The sequence below is a fragment of the Sminthopsis crassicaudata genome, chromosome 1 (genome assembly GCF_048593235.1).
Source record: "Sminthopsis crassicaudata isolate SCR6 chromosome 1, ASM4859323v1, whole genome shotgun sequence".
NCBI classification, from domain to species: domain Eukaryota; kingdom Metazoa; phylum Chordata; class Mammalia; order Dasyuromorphia; family Dasyuridae; genus Sminthopsis; species Sminthopsis crassicaudata.
Genome location: NC_133617.1, coordinates 362,392,243 through 362,411,923, shown reverse-complemented (window position 1 = coordinate 362,411,923; position 19,681 = coordinate 362,392,243). Strand labels below are relative to the sequence as shown.

General features: G+C 33.9%; 1 long non-coding RNA gene across 1 annotated transcript in view; it reads right to left on the bottom strand.

Moving 5' to 3' along the window:
- The window catches only part of LOC141549601 (uncharacterized), a 173,260-nt gene extending 168,349 nt beyond the window's left edge, over positions 1 to 4,911 (bottom strand). The window contains exon 1 of the long non-coding RNA XR_012484394.1: positions 4,781 to 4,911. This is a non-coding gene — a long non-coding RNA (uncharacterized LOC141549601). The remainder of the gene's footprint in view (positions 1 to 4,780) is intronic.
- Positions 4,912 to 19,681: the final 14,770 nt, after the last annotated feature.

Here is a 19,681-nt window from a genome sequence, read left to right as displayed (position 1 = left end):
TTTGTCTCTCAACATGATTTATAAAGCAATATGTATTAAAAAAAATAATATGTATATATATATATATATATATATATATATATATATATATATATATATATATATACATATATATATATATATATATATATATATATATATATATACATATTTTTTTTTTTTTAAAAAGAAGTAGGAGATCCACAACTCAAATACAGGTCTTGTTACTTCAAAATTTAGCACTCTTTGCACTTATTCTAGATTTAAAGAGTTTCTAGAACTTCCAGTCCAACTACTTGTATTTATAGTTTAAGAAACAGAACAAGGAAATTTGACTTGTTCAATAAATTGCAAATAGGATACAACAGCGTTAGAATTCAAACCTAAGTTTTTTTGTCTCCAAATCTTGTTGGTTTTTTGTTGTTTTGCTGGTTATTTGTTTTTGTTGTTGTTTTCATCTATTCTTGCTTTTCATTCCACTTTGCTGTTTCTCAACTTCAATATCAGGGAAAATTGAGGAAAGGAACAAGCTAAGAAACTGGAAACAAAGGGACACAGGAAAAAAATTGGACAACGAGGTTTGGGGTCTAAATTTGAGATCAGAGAAATATAAAAAGATAGGGTTTGAAACTGAACAAACTAACTTAATGAATCAGGGTATCCACTGTATCTCATTAATAGGAACAAAGATCATGCCCAAGAAAATCCTTTTCTAGAGAAAGCACTTTGCTTCCTGGGAAAACACATCAAGAACAAAAATTCCGTGTGGCTTGCATATTATCAAAGCACATACAATTCTGCAGTGCCAGGCAGCCCGAAATGCATTGGCTCTCATCCTGAAAGAAAAAAGGGACTCATGTGGGATACTAACAGTAAGAGTTAAATGATCATCTGTTACTGGGATACTAATCATTGCTGTCCATTAGTGTAATGTTCCTTTTAAGCTGTGGCTTCCCATATTGGGCAGATTTGGCCATATATATATTTGATCTAGCCAGCTGTGTCCCTAAATGGGAGTGGGAGGTGGGGGAGAAGCACAAAAAAAAAAAAAAAAAAAAAAAAAAGGATCTTGGCTCAGGTCATTGCATACCTCATGCTGATTGATCAAACTAAAATAGTTTAATCTGCATAAAAATGGAGTCTTACAAACTTACTGGGATTAATCAGCTTCAGCACTAATTCCTTTTGGTGGTCTCATTTGAATAGGCCATCCATCACCATGACCTCCTTGGATAATAGCATTACTGTAATATCTAATTTCCCATTAATTCCATTGTAATTTAGCCAGCATTCATTCTCAAACTAATCTCCATGGAATTACATTTGACATTCCCACGAATGTCGACATAATTGAAGACTGTGGATGTTATGATAGTGAAGAAAAAGGGAGGGAAAATGATTTACAGATAACTGTAATGCATTACTCATGAATCACAGCATAACACAAAAAATGTTTGGCTGGATATTGGTAACCACCCTGAGGGATGGGAAAGTGGAAAATGATCCATTGGAACACCTAATGTCAAATAATGACCACTTGACATGATATTAAGCCAATTAGTCAGTCAATAAAACATTTATTAAGTGACTACTATGTGCTAAACACTAGGAATGTTATTAAAAGACAAAAGACATTCCAAGTCCATGAGGACTATCTGCTATAGATGTATACATACAACTATCTAATGGGGAAGACCACATGAATTATGTAAAAATAAGCTATCCACAAGAAAAATTGGAAATAATCAACAGAAGAAAAAACACTTAAAATTAAGAGGGATTGGGAAAGATCCTAAAGGTGATGAGATATTAACTAGGACTTGAAGGAAGACAGGGAAACCAGAATGCAGAGCATTTCAGAAATGAGTTAGGTATAGCCTTCTATACAAGCAAGCAGGATACTAGGAGAATGCATTCTACAAGAAAAAAACAGGTATTTTCTTTTGCCTAATCTATTACAAAATGTCTATCTCACCTTGTCTTGTTCTTCCTTGATCATTACAATGACCAAATGAAAATCAACAAGCAGTTTGTGGTCAATAGTATTAAAATGTGTATGTGTTATAGGTTTGAAATGATTGAATTGCATATTTATTCAGTAACATATAAGTTGATCTTTTTGTGTCAAAACTTTGATTTTGTCAATGTGAAGGAATTTCCAGTGTAGAAATCTCTGCCACTTCCAAAGATAAACATATATAAAAATACACACACACACACACACACACACACACACACACACACACACTTCTCTACTGATGCAGATTAGTCCCTTCATCTATTACTTGCAGTCTTATGGAGTTGCCTGAGAACACTGACAGGGTCACACAGTTAGCATGAATGACAGGGAAGTCTTCCTGTAATTGAGACTAGAACTCTATTTACTCTCATGACACCTTTCTAACTATCCTAAATAACAAAATGTTAGGGACCCACATGTGCAAAAATGTTTGTAGTAGCCCTCTTTGTAGTGGCCAGAAACTGGAAGCTGAGTGGATGCCCATCAATTGGAGAATGGCTGAATAAATTGTGGTATATGAATATTATGGAATATTATTGTTCTGTAAGAAATGACCAAAAGGATGATTTCAGAGAGGCTTATAGAGACTTACATGAACTGATGCTGAGTGAAATGAGCAGGACCAGAAGATCATTATATACTTTAACAACAAGACTATATGATGATCATTTCTGATGGACGTGGCTCTTTTCAACAATGAGATGAACCAAATCAGTTCAATTTGTTCAATAATGAATAGAACCAGTTACACCCGGTGAAAGAACTCTGGGAAATGAGTTAAATACATATATTGTATTTAACATATACTTTAACATATTTAACATGTATTGGTCTACCTGCCATCTGGGGGAGGGGGTGGGAGGAAGGAGGGGAAACGTTGGAACAGAAGGTTTTGCAAGAGTCAATACTGAAAAAAATTACCCATGTATATATCATGTAAATAAAAAGCTGTAATTAAAAAAAAAAGAAGGAAAAAAATCAGGTTTCAGGTAAAGCTAAGAGGTTAAAGGAATGATAAATACCTATTATTTGACTAATGAAAAACTGCCACCCCCATAAACTAATAATAGCCACAATAATCATGCCATACATATGTTTGCTATTGTTTATATGTCAAATTCTTTTTACAATCACTTGATCCTTACAACAAGTTTGTAGCATAAGTATTATTAACCCAATTTGAAAGATGAAGAAGCTGGAATACATAAGGTTTAATTTACTTCCCAATGTTATAGAACAAATGAATGACTAATCTTTTACTTCCTCAAAGATCATACTCAAATCCTCCTTACTTTTTACTTAACTAGGTTAAAGCATCTCAGGAAATAAAATAACCTTTGATACTTTTTAGAAACCATCAATTCTCCGGAAAAAATAAATTAATTCTACCTACCCATTAACATGTTTACTTTCATTCTTTAAAAAAGGGACAGCTTGGCATAGAAAGGACCTAATTTTTGTCATTCAAGCATACTTTAAAATGAGATCTTGCCTTGTGAGTAGGTAAGATCTATGATAATTTCCTTTTCAAATCTTGATAATTATTAAAAGTGCTAGAGGAAAAAATATGGGATGTTTCGAATAGTTAGCCCACTCTGCAACGCCTTTCAATTCTGGTCTTATTTTTGTTTTCCTTTAATTTATGTCTAATAAGTTTTTCATAACAACTGATGTGTTCATTTTCATAATACTCATTTTTCTTATCATTGCCCCAATTTTCTAAGAATTTATATATGGATTAAAGTAGCAGTCTTAAAGGTTTTCTACTCCAAAGCTTTTTAAACTAGAGGTCACCGCCTTATATGGCGTCTCATAACTGAATGTGGGGTCATGAAATTATGCTCATTATCAATACATATTTGATTTGTATGCCATACCCACTTTATATACCCAGGGTCACATAAAAATTTCTCAGGAAAAAAAAGGGTCTCAAGTAAAAAAGTTTAAGGAGCTCTGATCTACTCCAGCCTGTTACCTAATTCAGAAATAACCTTTGCAATATCTCTGGCAGGAAGAATTATTCAGTATTTGCTAGAAATTTTTAATAAAGTTTTTACAAGGCAGTCCATTTCATTGTTGGACAGCAATAATTATATAAAAACTTTTCCTTATATTGAGCCAAAATCTGCACCCCATTTCCCCTCATTGGTTCTGCCTTCTAAAACTATATAGCGTAGCTTTATACTCTATGTTGGGATTGACCTAGAATCATAGGATATTTTTCAACAATCACATTTTTTGAGTTTATGATTTATACATTTATATTTACCTTTTCCCATGACATAATTTTTCAAATATCTGAAGATTTCTTATGTCACCAAGAATTTTCTTCCACTAGTATTATTCTCTAATTATCTGATTTCATGGTTTTATTCTATTATATTAAAAACAACAACAGCAAAAACTCTGTTCTACTCATTACATTCTAAAAACACTTAATGTTTCCTAGTTTCTAGCCTTGGCTTATACCATTTTTCCCATATAGAATACTCTTAACTTGACTACTTTTTTCTAAAAGCCATCATGTTTTCCCTGGCTCAATTTGCCAGTAGTAATCTCCTATGTCTTGTACTTCTGTACAAGGAGGTAACAACAACAAACACACACACACACACACACACACACACACACACACACACACACACACACACACACACACTTCACTCTCTCCCTCTCCCTCTCCCTCTTCCTCTCCCTCTCTCTTCCTCTCTCTCTCTCTCTCTCTCTCTCTCTCTCTCTCTCTCTCTCTCTCTCTCTCTCTCCCCTTCTGTCTCTCCATACCTCTGTCTCTCCATCCTTTGTATCTTGCTTCTCCTCATTCACAGATCTCAAGAAATGGCCTGTTCTTCTGTACTTCTAATTAGCGGCAGCAGGCAATTCTCTCTTTATAATGTCCTGAAATTGCAAGTCACTCACAAATGGATTTTGAGTTCGAAAGGGGAACCTCCCACATCAGTGCATTCCACCCATCATTTCTCCATGATCCTGTTGTTAACTTTGGAAAATTCAAATCTTTAACCCTATAGTATAAATAAGATTATTAAACTGTTGTTCTTCTTATGTGACTGCATTTAGAGTTAAAGTTATGATGTTGGGAGAATATAGAAAAAAGAAGTGGGAGTATTAAAAAGAAGTTTTATATCTCTTATAATTCTATCAAGATTCTAAGTCTCAAAAGTTTTTTCCTATTTTCATTGTTTGTAATTGCCCCTGCTGATGAATAATAGAAATTGTGACACGTAGTTGTTTAAAAAATAAAATAGGTATCTACTCCAGAAGTTCTATGAAACTCTGACACTGTCTCATTATCATTATCCTATATCTCATTACACAAATATCTTTATTCATCCTCCTAATCCCCAAAACATTAATACTCATTTTTGCTTTTTAAATTCCACTTCACTGATACCTACCATTTGCAATAAGTTATTAAGTTGTTTATTTTAATTAAAGACAAAACATTACTTTAAACTATCCTAAATCTAAGGAGAGCCAATTCTTAAGATCTTCCAGTGGTAGGGAAGGGGCAGGGAGAGTGAGAGGCAAAGGAGGGAGAGAGAGAGGCAGGGAAGAAGGGAAGAAGGTAGAAACAGAATGAGAGAGACAGAGGCAAATAGTAGAGAGTGTGTGTGTGTGTGTGTGTGTGTGTGTGTGTGTGTGTGTGTGTTATTGTTTTGTCCTTCATTCAAGGACATCATGGAAAGTGATACCATGACATGCAAGTGAATTGAATTTGAGGGAGGGAGGGCTGGGCAAGGTCACCTGCTTCACATTAGTAAGCACTTACTCTTCTGCTCAAAAGAATTCCATGTCTGTTTTTCCTTTTACAGCTAAGCTCCTTTATCTGACTTTCAGAGGCTCTCATAATATTAATCCCACCTTACTTCTCCAACCTAATTTCTCAGGACTCTTTAATATGAAGTCATAAGGCAATTATCATTAAACAGGCCACATTTTTATTTCCTGTCCACTTCTATTTAGATTATAGAATATAAACTCCTTGAGGTCAAGGACTATTTCATTTTGAACTTTTTTTATCCTTAGAGGTTAGCATAGTATTTGATACACAGTATGACCTGAATAAATATGTGATGAATTAAACCAGCTCCATATTTCCTCTACTTCAAAACCTGAGGCAAAGTTCATCTCTTCAAAATCATTCTTGTAGAATTACAACCATACTTTTACCTTCCTTTTTTACCTAGTGTTTCTACTAAAAAAAATTTAGTAATACCTTATTATGTATCATTTACTGATTTTTTCATGTTGATTTTCACCTCATCTAGTCAGTAACCTTCTTGGAGGTATATAACCATCATTTCCTGTTATATACAAAGCAATCGTGTACTATCACTTCACAAATCCAACCAAATATTGCCATTTATTCCCCCATAACATGTTTTGCATATGATTCTATTTTTTATTCGCATAGCCATTTTAATCCATGACCTCATTACTTCTCACCAAGATAATGAAATGTAATTTTTTTTACCTCCTTGTCTCCAGCCCTTCCTATTTTAAAATATCCTCCAAATAGCAGCCAAAATGATTTTCCTTAAATTATACCTTTTTGTTTACAAAACATACATGGGTAATTTTTCAACATTGACCCTTGCAAAACCTTCTGTTCCAACTTTTCCCCTCCTTCTCCCCCACCCCCCCTCTCTTAGATGGCAGATAGTCCAATATATGTTAAATATATTAAAGTATATGTTAAATCCAATATATGTATACATATTTATACAGTTATCTTGCTGCACAAGGAAAATCGGATCTAGAAAGAAAGAAAAAAAAAAACTGAGAAGAAAAAAAAAAAAAGCAAGCATACAATAACAGAAAGAATGGAAATGCTGTGTTATGGTCCATACTCTTTTCCCATAGTTCTCTCTCTGGGTGTAGCTGATTGTCTTCATTCTTGAACAATTGGAACTGGTTTGAATCATCTCATTGCTGAAGAGAGCCAAGTCCATCAGAGTTGATTATCTTATAATCTTGTTGTTGCTATGTATAATGATCTTCTGGTTCTGCTCATTTCACTCAGCATCAGTTCATGTAAGTCTCTCTAGGCCTCTCTGAAATCATCCTGCTGGTCATTTCTTACAGAACAATAATATTCCATAACATTCATATACCATAATTTATTCAACCATTCTTCAATTGATGGGCATCCATTCAATTTCCAGTTTCTGGACACTACAAAAAGGGCTGCCACAAACATTTTTGCACATATAGGTCCCTTTCCCTTCTTTAATAATTCATTGGGATATAACCCTAGTAGTAACATTGCTGGGTCAAAGGGTATGTACAATTTGATAACTTATTGAGCACAGTTCCAAATTGCTCTCCAGAAATGGTTGAATTTTTTCACAATTCAACCAACAATGTATCAGTGTCCCAGTTGTCCCATATCCCCTTCAACATTCAGCATTATCTTTTCCTTTCAACTTAGCCAGTCTGAGATGTGTGTAGTAGTATCTTAGAGTTGTCTTAATTTGCCTTTCTCTAATCAATAATGATTTTGAGCACCTTTTCATATGATTAGAATAGTTTCAATTTTTTCATCTGAAAATTATCTGCTCATATCCTTTGACCATTTAGCAAGTGGAGAATGGCTTGAATTCTTATAAATTAAGAGTCAATTCTCTATTTATTTTGGAAATTAGCACTTTATGAGAACCTTTAAATATAAAAATGTTTTCCCAATTTATTGGTTCCCTTTTAATCTTGTCTGCATTAGTTTAGTTTAGACAAAAACTTTTTAACTTAATATAATCAAAATTTTCTATTTTGTGATCAATAATGATCTCTAGTTCTTCTTTGGTCACAAATTCTTCCTCCTCCACACATCTGAGAGGTAAACTATCCTATGTTCCTCTAATTTATTTATAATCTCATTCTTTATGCCTAGATCATGAACCCATTTTGACCTTATCTTGGTGTATGGTGTTAAGTATGGGTCAATGCCTAGTTTCTGCTATACTAGTTAACAATTTTCCCAGCAGTTTTTGTCAAATAATGAATTCTTATCCCAAAAGCTGGGATCTTTGGGTTTGTCAAACACTAAATTGCTATAGTTATTGACTATTTTGACCTGTGAACTGATTAATTAGTCTATTTCTTAGCCAGTACTAAATGGTTTGATGATCACTGCTTTATAATATAGTTTTAAGTCTAGTACAGCTAACCCACCTTCATTTGATTTTTTTTTTCATTAATTCCCTTGAAATTCTTGACCTTTTGTTCTTCCATATGAATTTTGTTGTTATTTTTTTAGGTCAGTAAGATCGTTTCTTGGGAGTTTAATTGGTATAGCATTAAATAAATAGATTAGTTTAGGTAGTATTGTCAACTTTATTATATTTGCTCAACCTATCTAAGAGCACTTAGTATTTTCCCAAATGTTTAGATCTTACTTTATTTGTGTTGAAAGTGTTTTGTAGTTTTGTTCATATAGTTCCTGACTTTCCCTTGGCAGATAGATTCCCAAATATTTTATACTATCGACAGTTATTTTAAATGGAATTTCTCTTTGTATCTCTTGCTTTTGGATTTTGTTAGTGATGTATAAAAATGCCGTTATTTATGTGGATTTATTTTATATCCTGCAACTTTGCTAAAGTTGTGGATTATTTCTAACAACTTTTTAGTAGGTTCCCTTTGGTACTCTAAGTATCCCATAATATCATCTGCAAAGAGTGATAATTTGGTTTCCTCATTACCTACTCTAATTCCTTTAATCTCTTTTTCATCTCTTATTGCAAAAGCTAGTATTTCTAATACAATATTGAATAGTAATAGTGATAGTGGGCAACCTTGTTTCACTCCTTATCTTATTGGGAATGGCTCCAGTTTATCCCCATTACATATGATGCTTACTGATGGTTTGTTACTGATTATTTTAAGGAAAAGTCAATTTATTCCTATATTCTCTAGTGTTTTTAATAGGAATGTTTGTTTGATTTTACCTAATGCTTTTTCTGCATCTATTGAGATGATCATATGGTTTTTGTTAATTTGGTTATTGATTTAGTCAATTATGCTAATAGTTTTCCTAATATTGAACCAACCCTACATTCCTGATATATAAAACCTACTTAGTCATGGTGTATTATCCTGAGGATGATTTTCTGTAATCTCTTTGCTAATATTTTATTTAAGAGTTTTGCATCCATATTCATTAGGGAAATTAGCTATAATTTTCCTTCTCTGTTTTCATCTTGCCTGGTTTAGGTATGGTACCATATCTGTGTCATAAAGGAATTTGTTAAGACCTTCATTCCCTATTTTTTCAAATAGTTCATATAGCATTGGGGTTAATTGTTCTTTAAATGTTTGATAGAATTCACATGTAAATCCATCTGGTCTTGGGGATTTTTCTTAGGGAGTTGATCAATAGCTTCTACTTTTTTTTTTCTGAGATGGGACTATTTAAGCAATTTGCTTCCTCCTCTATTAATCTTGGCAGCCTATATTTTTGTAGCTATTTCATTTAGGTTATCGAAATTTATTGGCATAGAGTTGGGCAAAGTAACTCCTAATTATTGCTCTAATTCAATCTTCATTAATGGAAAGTTCTCCCTTTTCATTTTTAGGACTAACAGTTTGATTTTCCTCTTTCCTTTTTTAAATCAAATTTACCAAAGCTTTATCTAGTTTGTTGATTTTTTTCATAAAACCAACTCTTAGTTTTACTTATTAATTCAATACTTTTTTTTTTTTTTACTTTCAATTTTATTAATCTCTTCTTTTATTTTCAAGTTTAGTATTTGATTGGGAGTGTTTAATTTGCTCTTTTTCAAGCTTTTTAGTTGCAAGCCCAATTTATTGATATTCTATTTCTCTATTTTATACATGTAAGCCTCTAGAGACATACAATTTCCCCTTATTACTGCGTTGGCTGCATCCCACAAATTGTGGCACGTTGTCTCATTATTGTTATTCTCTTGGATAAAATTATTAATTGTGACTGTTTCACCCATTCATTGTTTAGGATGAGATTTTATAGTTTCCAATTACCTTTTGGTCTCTTTTCCCCTGGCTTTTTATTGAATGCAATTTTATTGCATCATGATCTGAAAAAAAATGCATTTACTATATCTGCCTTTTGGCATTTGATTTTGAGGTCCTTATGTCCTAATATATGGTCAATTTTTGTATAGATTCTATGAACTGCCAAGAAGAAAGTGTATTCCTTTCTGTCTCCATTCAGTATTCTCCAAAGATCTATCATATCTAACTTTTCTAGTATTTTATTTACCCCTTTAACTTCTTTCTTATTTATTTTGTGGTTTGATTTATGTAGTTCTGAGAGTGCAAAGTTGAGATTTCCCACCATTATAGTTTTGCTTTCTATTTCTTCTTGTAGCTCTCTTAACTTCTCCTTTGGAAATTTCCATGCTATACCACTTGGTGCATATATCTTTAGTATTGATATTACTTCATTATCTATGGTACCCTTTAGCAAGATATAGTTTCCTTCCTTATCTCTTTTATTTAGATCAATTTTTGCTTTTGCTTGATCTGAGAATCTGAGATCAGGATGGCTACCCCTTTTTTTTTTTAATCTCACCCGAAGCATAATAGATTCTTTTTTAGCCTTTTCCTTTACTCTCTTTGTATCACTCTGCTTTAAATGTGTTTCCTGTAAACAACATTTTGTAAGATTCTGGCTTTTAATACAATCTGTTCTCTGCTTCCACTTTATGTGAGAGTTCACCCCATTCACATTTACAGTTAAAACTACTAATTCTATATTTCCTGCCATCTTATTATCCCCAATTTATACTTTTCTCTTTCTTTTCTTCCTTACCCCCTTCCCCAATATTTAACTTATGGGTGCCAATTGACTCAAGCAGCCCTCCCCCTTTAGAATCCCTTCCCCTTAGAGTCCTTCCCTCTTTCTTATACCTTTCCCTTACTATTTCTGTATTCTCTTCTATTTAGCCTACCCTTTCACTTTTCTTTTTTTCCTTCTCACTTTTCAGTGAGGTGAAAGAAGTTTCTCTGTAAACCAAATATGTCTAATATTTTCTCTCTGAGCCAAATCTAGTGAGAGTAAGATTCATACAATGTTCATCCCCCTCCCTTCTTTCCCTCAGATAATATAGGTTTCCTTTGCCTCTTTGTGAGATGTAATTTCCTTCTTTTTATTTCCACTTTTCCTTTTTTCTGGTAAAATCCCCTTACTACCTCTAGTTCCTTTTTCATATTATAATAGTAAAATCAAATTATACTTGCACTCTCTGTGTATCCTCATAAAATAAAGACAGTTCTCAAGAGTTCTTTTTATGCTTCTCTTGAGTCCTATATTGAGAAGTCAAATTTTTTGTTTAGCTCTTGTTTTTTTTTTTGTTTTTTGTTTTTTCAGAAATAAATGGAATTCACCTTTTTCATTGAATGCCTATCTTCTTCCCTCAAAAAAAATGTTCAGTTTAACTGGGTAGTTTATTCTTGGCTGCATTCCAAGTTCCTTTGCCTTTCAGAATATCAGATTCCTGGCCCTTTGATTCTTTAATGTGGAAGCTGCTAGATCCTGATTGATCTTTATTGTGGTTCCTCAGTATTTGAATTGTTTTTTCTGGCTGCTTGTAATATTTTTCCTAGGTCCTATAATTCTGAAATTTAATATTCCTTGGAGTTTTAATTTTTGGGTCTCAGTAAGTAGTTTGATGAATTCTTTCAATGACTACTTTACCTTCTGATGCTATGACATTTGGGCAGTTCTCTTTGATGATTTCCTGAAAAATAGTATCTAGGCTATTTTTTTCATCATGATTTTCAGGGAGTTCAATAATCCTTAGATTATCTCTCCTAGATCTATTTTCCAGATCTTTTGTTTTCCCAAGTAGGTATTTAACATTTTTTCTATTTGTTTTCATTTTTTTGGTTTTGCTTGACTGATTCTTTTTTATTATTATTAATTTTATAATTATAACATTTTTGACAGTACATATGCATAGGTAAATTTTTTACAACATTATCCCTTGTACTCCTTCTGTTCCAAATTTTTCCCCTCCTTCCCTCCACCCCCTACCCTAGATGGCAGGCATTCCCATACATATTAAATATGTTATAATATATCCTAGGTACAATATATTTGTGCAGAACTGAATTTTGTTGTTGTTCTTGTTGCAAAGGAAGAATTGGATTCGGGAAGGTAAAAATAACCTGGGGAGAAAAACAAACAAACAAAAAAAAAAAAAATGCTAACAGTTTACACTCATTTTCCAGTGTTCCTTTCCTGGGTGTAGCTGATTCTGTCCACCATTGATCAATTGGAATTGGATTAGCTCTTTTCTATGTTGAAGATATCCACTTCCATCAGAATACATCCTCATATAGTATTGTTGTTGAAGTGTATAATGATCTCCTAGTTCTGCTCATTTTACTTAGCATCAGTTGATATAAGTCTCTCCAAGCTTCTCTGTATTCATCTTGTTGGTCATTTCTTACAGAACAATAATATTCCATAACATTCATATACTATAATTTACCCAGCCATTCTTCAATTGATGGGCATCCATTCATTTTCCAGTTTCTAGCCACTACAAAAAGGGCTGCCACAAACATTTTGGCACATATAAGTCCCTTTCCCTTCTTTAGTATTTCCTTAGGATATAAACCCAGTAGTAGCACTACTAGATCAAATGGTAGGCACAGTTTGATAACTTTTTGAACATAATTCCAGATTGCTCTCCAGAATGATTGGATTCTTTCACAGTTCCACCAACAATGCATCAGTGTGCTTGACTGATTCTTGATATCTCGAGTCATTCGTTTTTATTTGTTCAGTTCTAACTTTTAATGAATTATTTTCTTCCTTTACTTTTTTAAATTTCTTTTTGTAATTTCCAATTGAGTTTTTAAATGAGTTGTTTTGTTCTATGGAATTTTTTTCCAATTCACAAAAAAATTTTAAGAAGTTATTTTATTTTTCTTTTTTTCCTGGGAGTTCTTTACCTTTTCCATTTCACATTTCAGGGAGTTGTTTTCTTTTTCTACTTTCTCAAATCTTTCTTTTAATGAGTTATATGTCTTTTCCAGTTTCTCTTACAGATTTTCCTTTCCCTATTTTTCTTCTAGCTTTCTCTTAAGATCCTTTTTAATTTCTCCTAGGAGAGCCTTGTGTGTTGGGGGTCAGGTTATATCCCCCTTTGGGACTTCATCTGGAGACAATCTCCATTTAGTACCCTCAGGGTTTGATATCTGTTCTTCTCTTTTACCATAGAAGCTGTCTATAGTTTGAGCTTCCTTTGCCTTTTTACTCACTTAAAAAAAAATGGTGATCTGTTTTTACAGCAAGGAGGTTCCAAGATTCTTTTATAGACCAGGAAGTGCCGTACTGGGATGGAGCTGAGTCATTCCTGATGTTGAGTGGGTATGGCCAGGCCCCCAAAGACTCTAGCACTTTGGGGTTCACTATTGATCTTTTGTGTTTGTGTCATATGTTTTATAACTTCTTTGCTGATCTACTGGCCTGTTACCAGGCAGAGTAGCCAATCCTGTGATAGAGTCCTCCCCATAGATTCTTGGGGAGACTGCACTTTCCCCCTGGACTGCTCAGCTTGCACTATCCTCCATGTTCTGTCTACCTATCTGTTCTGGCCTCCTCCCAAGCCCCACTCAAACAGACCTTTTCTGGCGATCTTCAAAATTGTCTTCTGCTGGTAATTTGCTGCATTCCCAATATTCATGGATTCTGTCAATCTAGCACTATTTCAGAGGCTGAGTTTTGTAATTAAATTGAGGATATTAGGAGATCTCAGAAAGAAGCTTGTGTCTTCTCTGTCATCTTGGCTCTGCCTCCCTCCTTAAATGTAGACCTGATCCTGTTTCTCCCCTACTCAGTAACTTCCAGTGGCTTCCTATAGCCTCCAAGATAAAATATAGACTTTTTTGTTTGGATTTTAAAGCCCTTCACAACTTTTCTCCAACCTTTCTTTCCAGCCTTATAAACACGACCCCATTCTCTGTAGTTTACAGTTTAACCAAATTGGCCTTTTCTTTGTGACTCATACATGGAAATCAATTTTCATCTCCTTGACTAAAATGGCTATCCTCCAAGCCTAGAATGAATTCTCTGTTTACTTCATTTACACTCAATTTCTTCACAATGAATGTCAGTCATGAGCTGGCAGTATGTATGTACACATGCAAACATCTGTGTATTTATATACATTCATGTACATATATATATGTGTGTCTGTGCTTATATCCCTATACATGGATAGAGTATTAGACCTGGAGTCAGGAGGATCTGAACTATATCTGTGGTACTAAGTAAGTCATGTAATCTCACTGTCCCTCAATTTTATCATCTGAAAAAATGGTAGTAATAATAGCAACTATCTTCCAGGATTGTGAGGATCAAATAAGATAATATCTGTAAAATGTTTTGAAAACCAATGTGATAAATAAGTAAATATGTCTTGCATGATTTCATATCTAGAAATGATATTGTAATGCTTCTTATGGAGTGGGAAAGAGACAAGAATGAGAGAATTTACAATTCAAAGTTTTTAAAATTAATGTTAAAAAGATTTAAATTAATTTGGAAATATTTAACAAGTTGAAATATATTGTTTCAGAAACCTTAAAATGTTGTATAAATATTTTTATTTATGCACATATATATAAACTATATATATTATCTTATATAAATAATATATTTATGTGATGCTATTTATTTTGTGCATGTTATTCAAATGCTATATTATATAAATTTTTAATTATTTTTACTTTTGTACTCATGCTCTATATGGAGAGAGACATGTGTTTTTACATCCCAAACACCTAGAACATTTCTAAACTATACATAGCAAATAATAAATGCTTATTGAATGATATACAAAGTGCTCTGCAATCTTAGATCTTGAAGAAACTAAACTTTCCTACTTTTAAAAATGAGAAAATCCTAAGAATTCTAGCATACTCAAGGAGCATTTAGTAGATCAGATTTTAAACCCACATCTTTTGGCTCTAGATGAGAGGACCTCTCCAGTATAATCCAGACTATTCCAAGCAAAAATATCGGGGCAGGAATAATGTGGAGTCACTGAAGATCTGATTGGAGCTGAGGGTAAGCATGTCATGTCATGGGGAATACATAGGATAAGGAGTCAGCCTGGAGCTTCTGGAAAGTCAGGCAGAGGAGTCTCCTCTTTCCCAGTGTCCTTAAAACCTCCTTTTGCCCAGAAAATAAATTCTATGACTGTGAGCTATGTTTTCATCACTACAGCCAAAAGCTCTTTTGCAAGCCAAACATGCTTTCTGCCATTCCTCCACATCTGTAACATTTAACTTTAATGCCTCTGCCCCTGAGGAGTTGCAGAACAGCATTTCAATGTGCCTACCGGAGTTCTGGCCTAAAGAACCAGTGGCTTGTCAGCTTATCAGAGGGTGACCTTTTCTATTGACATTGTCTTCATGTTGGCCTGGTAGCACAGGAGGGGAATAAATCTCCTCCCCCAGGTTGGGCTGACTGGCCAGCTTCCTGCAACCGGGCCACAATTTAAGGAGAATTGGAAATTGCCAACCTCACTCGGGTAGAATAAAATTTATTAAGGAGAAAAGAGCTGTCCCTGGCAAGGAGAACAGGGACCATTAAAATGGATCCAGAGAGGAGGGCCGCTCCCTGCCTGGAAAGCCACCAATGTTTCTTTTATTTACAGCTCCTTTCCCACACTGATCCTTGGTACTACTACTCTCGAACAAATGCAGATAGTGTCAACACATCAAATCTTTCATTTTGCAATTTTCTGGAGGTTCAGAATAGAATTATTGAGCTACAGACAAGGTGTTTCCACCTGTTAACTCCTTTTTAAAAACTAGTATATCTGTCTCTCTGAGGACAGAAATAAGATTTAGGTGAAAGAAACCTTAGAAATCATCTAAGCTAAATCTAATCCTACAATTTAGGAGACTGAGGTCCAGAGAAGTAATTTGCACAAAGTCAGATAAGTGATATACAGCCTTCTTTCATGATTTTCAGAAGTAGTTCTCAGGACTGTGAAAAGGGAAAAGTTTGTGCCTCCTATTTCTATATTTTTCCCTTTTTTATCCTCTTGTTGTGGTCCGCATGACCACCCCATCAGGAATCTAAGTAATTTAAGTAGCCAGGGTAAGGTAATTATAAATAGGAAATAGGAACCAAGAGTGTTAAGCCACACCTAGAGACTCTATGCTAAATTGAGAGAAGCCATCTTGGCCCCTTTAAACAACTCCCATACAAATCTGCAAAATGTAGATAAGCACCAGACATGCTCAGTAAAACAAATCCAAAAAAAAAAAAAAAAAAAGCATTATGTTAATAAGGCAATCCTAAAATGTTATAATCTTAAAGTGGATAAAACAGTCCCCTCTAATCCATCCCCTCTAATATAACTCTAAAGCAATGGGATTTCCCAGTCCTGCCCCTCAAGCACTCCTCCATCTATCATATTTTATAGGTCTATATTGCTTTCAACACCAAAGTATAATTGTGTAAGTAACTTATTGTGCCTCCTGCTTCCTCCAACCATTTCAGCCACCATCTGCTTCCTTCTCCCATTCCAGTCCCTCACCACCCCACAACATCTGCCTCTGTACTCTCTGTGTCTTGTTAAAGTGTGATTCTTGCATTATCTTCTGCTTGCTGCCAATGATCTTTGCCAGAAAGTATCTGAAGAAGGGAGCTTGTTTGTTCTGACCCAATTAGGAATCTCTTAAGATCCTCCCATGAATTGGACATCTGGTCTAGGACTAATTTATCAGCAGGTGTATCTACTGAGAGGTAGCACATGCTCCCTCTCAATAAAGGGCCAATGAATGAATTCTGTTTCCCTCCAATTGGAGATGTCCCCTCTTAGCTGGTTTTAATGAAATACCTCCTTTACCATTCTTGAATCTATATTTGTACAGTCGTCTCCACACTTTAAGCAAATCTTGAATCTATTATGCTGTTTTCCCATTACCTACTGTTACTTAGATAACTCTAGTCCTGGGTTATTTCTAAAACATTCTTGGTCCACTATAAAGTTATGTTATCCATTCCACTGAACTCTTACTTCATTAAGGCAAACTTTATATTTCCTCTAAAATGATTTCCTTTCATCTTAGAAATTATTTCAAACCTTTTCTACTTTCTTCAAATCTCCTAATCCCTTGCTCTTCTACTTCTCTCTCAATTGAAAATCTTTCTTCTCAATCTCCTTTAAAAAAAGGTTACCTATTTGCCATGAACTCCTTGTTATATTCTTCTCTTAAGCTCTTAAATATCTTTACATCATCTCTGATTTTCTCTTCTTTCTCCCAAGTAACTGACAATAGAGTAGTTCTTCTCTACATTTCCTCTTGATTCTATACCCTCCCATCTTCTCCAACAAATAGGAAATGGTCAATACAAAGCAACATAGATAGTTGATAGATTATTGCATGAATGAGGTGCAAAGAGAAATCCAATTGGGTTGGAACACAGGTTAAAGGAAGAAAAGGTATATCTTATGAGATTAGGAAGATAGAATGGGGCCAGGATATGTAGGGCTTTGCACCCTAAGTAGAAGAATTTATGCTTTATCCTACAAGCATGATGAACTTACTGTTATTGGTAGAGTAGGGAAATCATATAGTAAGATTTGCTTTTGAGAAAAATTATTTTGGTAGTAGTGTATAGAATGGATAGGAATGGTGAGAGATTCGAGTCAGGAAAATCAATTAAAAGTCTATTTCCATAATCTAAGAAAGAGATGACAAAGATCTGAATTAACTGGGGAAAGTTGAAAGAAAGGAAAAGAAAAAAAGAGAAGGGAGTTACATTTCTATCTCAACCACATTTCTTACATATGACCCATCATTTTTATTTACATAGCCATCATTTTCATTTAGATCCTCATTACCTTTTTTTTTGTTTTGTTTTAATGTTTAAAATTTAAAATAAAATTTTGTTGATATCTTGAGTTATATGCTTCTTTGAATTTTGTGATCGTTTTTATAAATGTTTTGATTTTGTATGTCTATTCTGTTGCCTACAATTTTGATAAAAGTATTTTTTTAGCTTTGCAATCCAGTCAAACTGGGTTTTTTCTGTTCTTCAAAAAAGATTTTCATCTCCCATCTCTCTTCTTTTACACTAACTATTCTGACACATTAAATGCACTCTTTGCTCTCTTCATGTAAACTCTCTGCTTTCAACTCACCACTTTCTACATGAAGCCTTTCCTCATTTTCCAAAATAATAACCCAATTCCCTATCTCCCTATCTTGAATTATTTTGGCTATATTTTATATGTATTATGCACATACATATTTGTTCAGTATATACATATATTTGTATTTTTGCTTGTTTACTAAAATATAAACCCTTTAATAGTAGACTTTTCATTTTAGATCTTTATATTTCCAGACTCACTACAGAGTGGTAGACCTTGTCTTTGTCAAGCCCAAGACCTGAAAGAGCAAGACAAGGAAAAAACCTTTTTTGGCCTGAGGTCTCTATGCTAGAGATGAGGTAGAATGTATTCTAATTATTCAATGATTTATATTATTTTAATTCAATAATTCCTATTATTCAAATAAGAAAAGCTTTCATCTCTGCTCTTGGTCCCCCATAGTCCCTTTTGGGATCTTCCATTCTTATTCATGCTTTTCTACATTTATTACTATTACACAGATAAATCAGTCTGTGACCAACATTTTACCATTTAGGAGAAGAGATGGTAAGAAAACACTATGAAAATTTTCTCAAATAAAAGTCTCCTCCCCATAGATACTCTACTATGTACTTTTTTCTAGGTGGTAAAAAAAAAACACAAAGAAATTAGTTTCATATTGGGGACCCTTTTTTAGAGATCAGAGTCCATATCAACTGAATGTAAGGAAAAGTTGTGGGAGGAGACATTATCCTTTTTCCAAAAGCTTATTAACAATCACATTCACCAAAGTTTTGGCACCTGAAGATGTAGTTCAAATTTGTTTGAAATTCCTTCAAGAACATATAGGTGTCCTCTTACTATCTCCTTACTAGTCTCAAATAGGAAGAAGGATTATGAACATCATTATACACATTAGGAAAGTGAATCTCAGATAGGCAAATTGATTCATCCAAGAAGAATCATTGGGTTAACAGTTGAGCCTGGAATTTAACTTTGTATGATTTTTTTAATTCAGTTCTCTTTCCACTGTAACTCAGTGGTATTACAATGGTGAGAACTCCACAGATTTACACAATATTTTTTATTATCGTTTGACAGGTATATAACGCTTCATGGTTTAAAAAGTTCTTTATGTACATAAATATATATATATATTAGATCATAGATATTGAGCTGGAAGGAAAGTAGTATAGAGGCTAAGCAACCTCTTAATTTTATAGATGTGGAGACTAAGGTCTGAGGAGGCCAAGTGATTTGCCTTAGTCATCAGTGGTATTTGTTCCCAGATTATATGACGACAAAGAAAGTGATCTTTCCACTCTAAAATGGTTGCAACTTTGATTTCTGTACTCCTGACTCAGCCATAAATTAAAATAGAATTTATCTACATCCTTCTATAAAAGGAGATTGTTTTTGTAGGTAGGGGTTAAAAAAGGACAAAAGGAGAGGTCCTTTCTGTAGGAGATCTCACCATTGTCTAGCTGACAGCACTTCAGCTTTTAATGTAATGCTTTCTAAGAGCCTAGACAGTCTGGCATATCTTTACTTCTCCCTG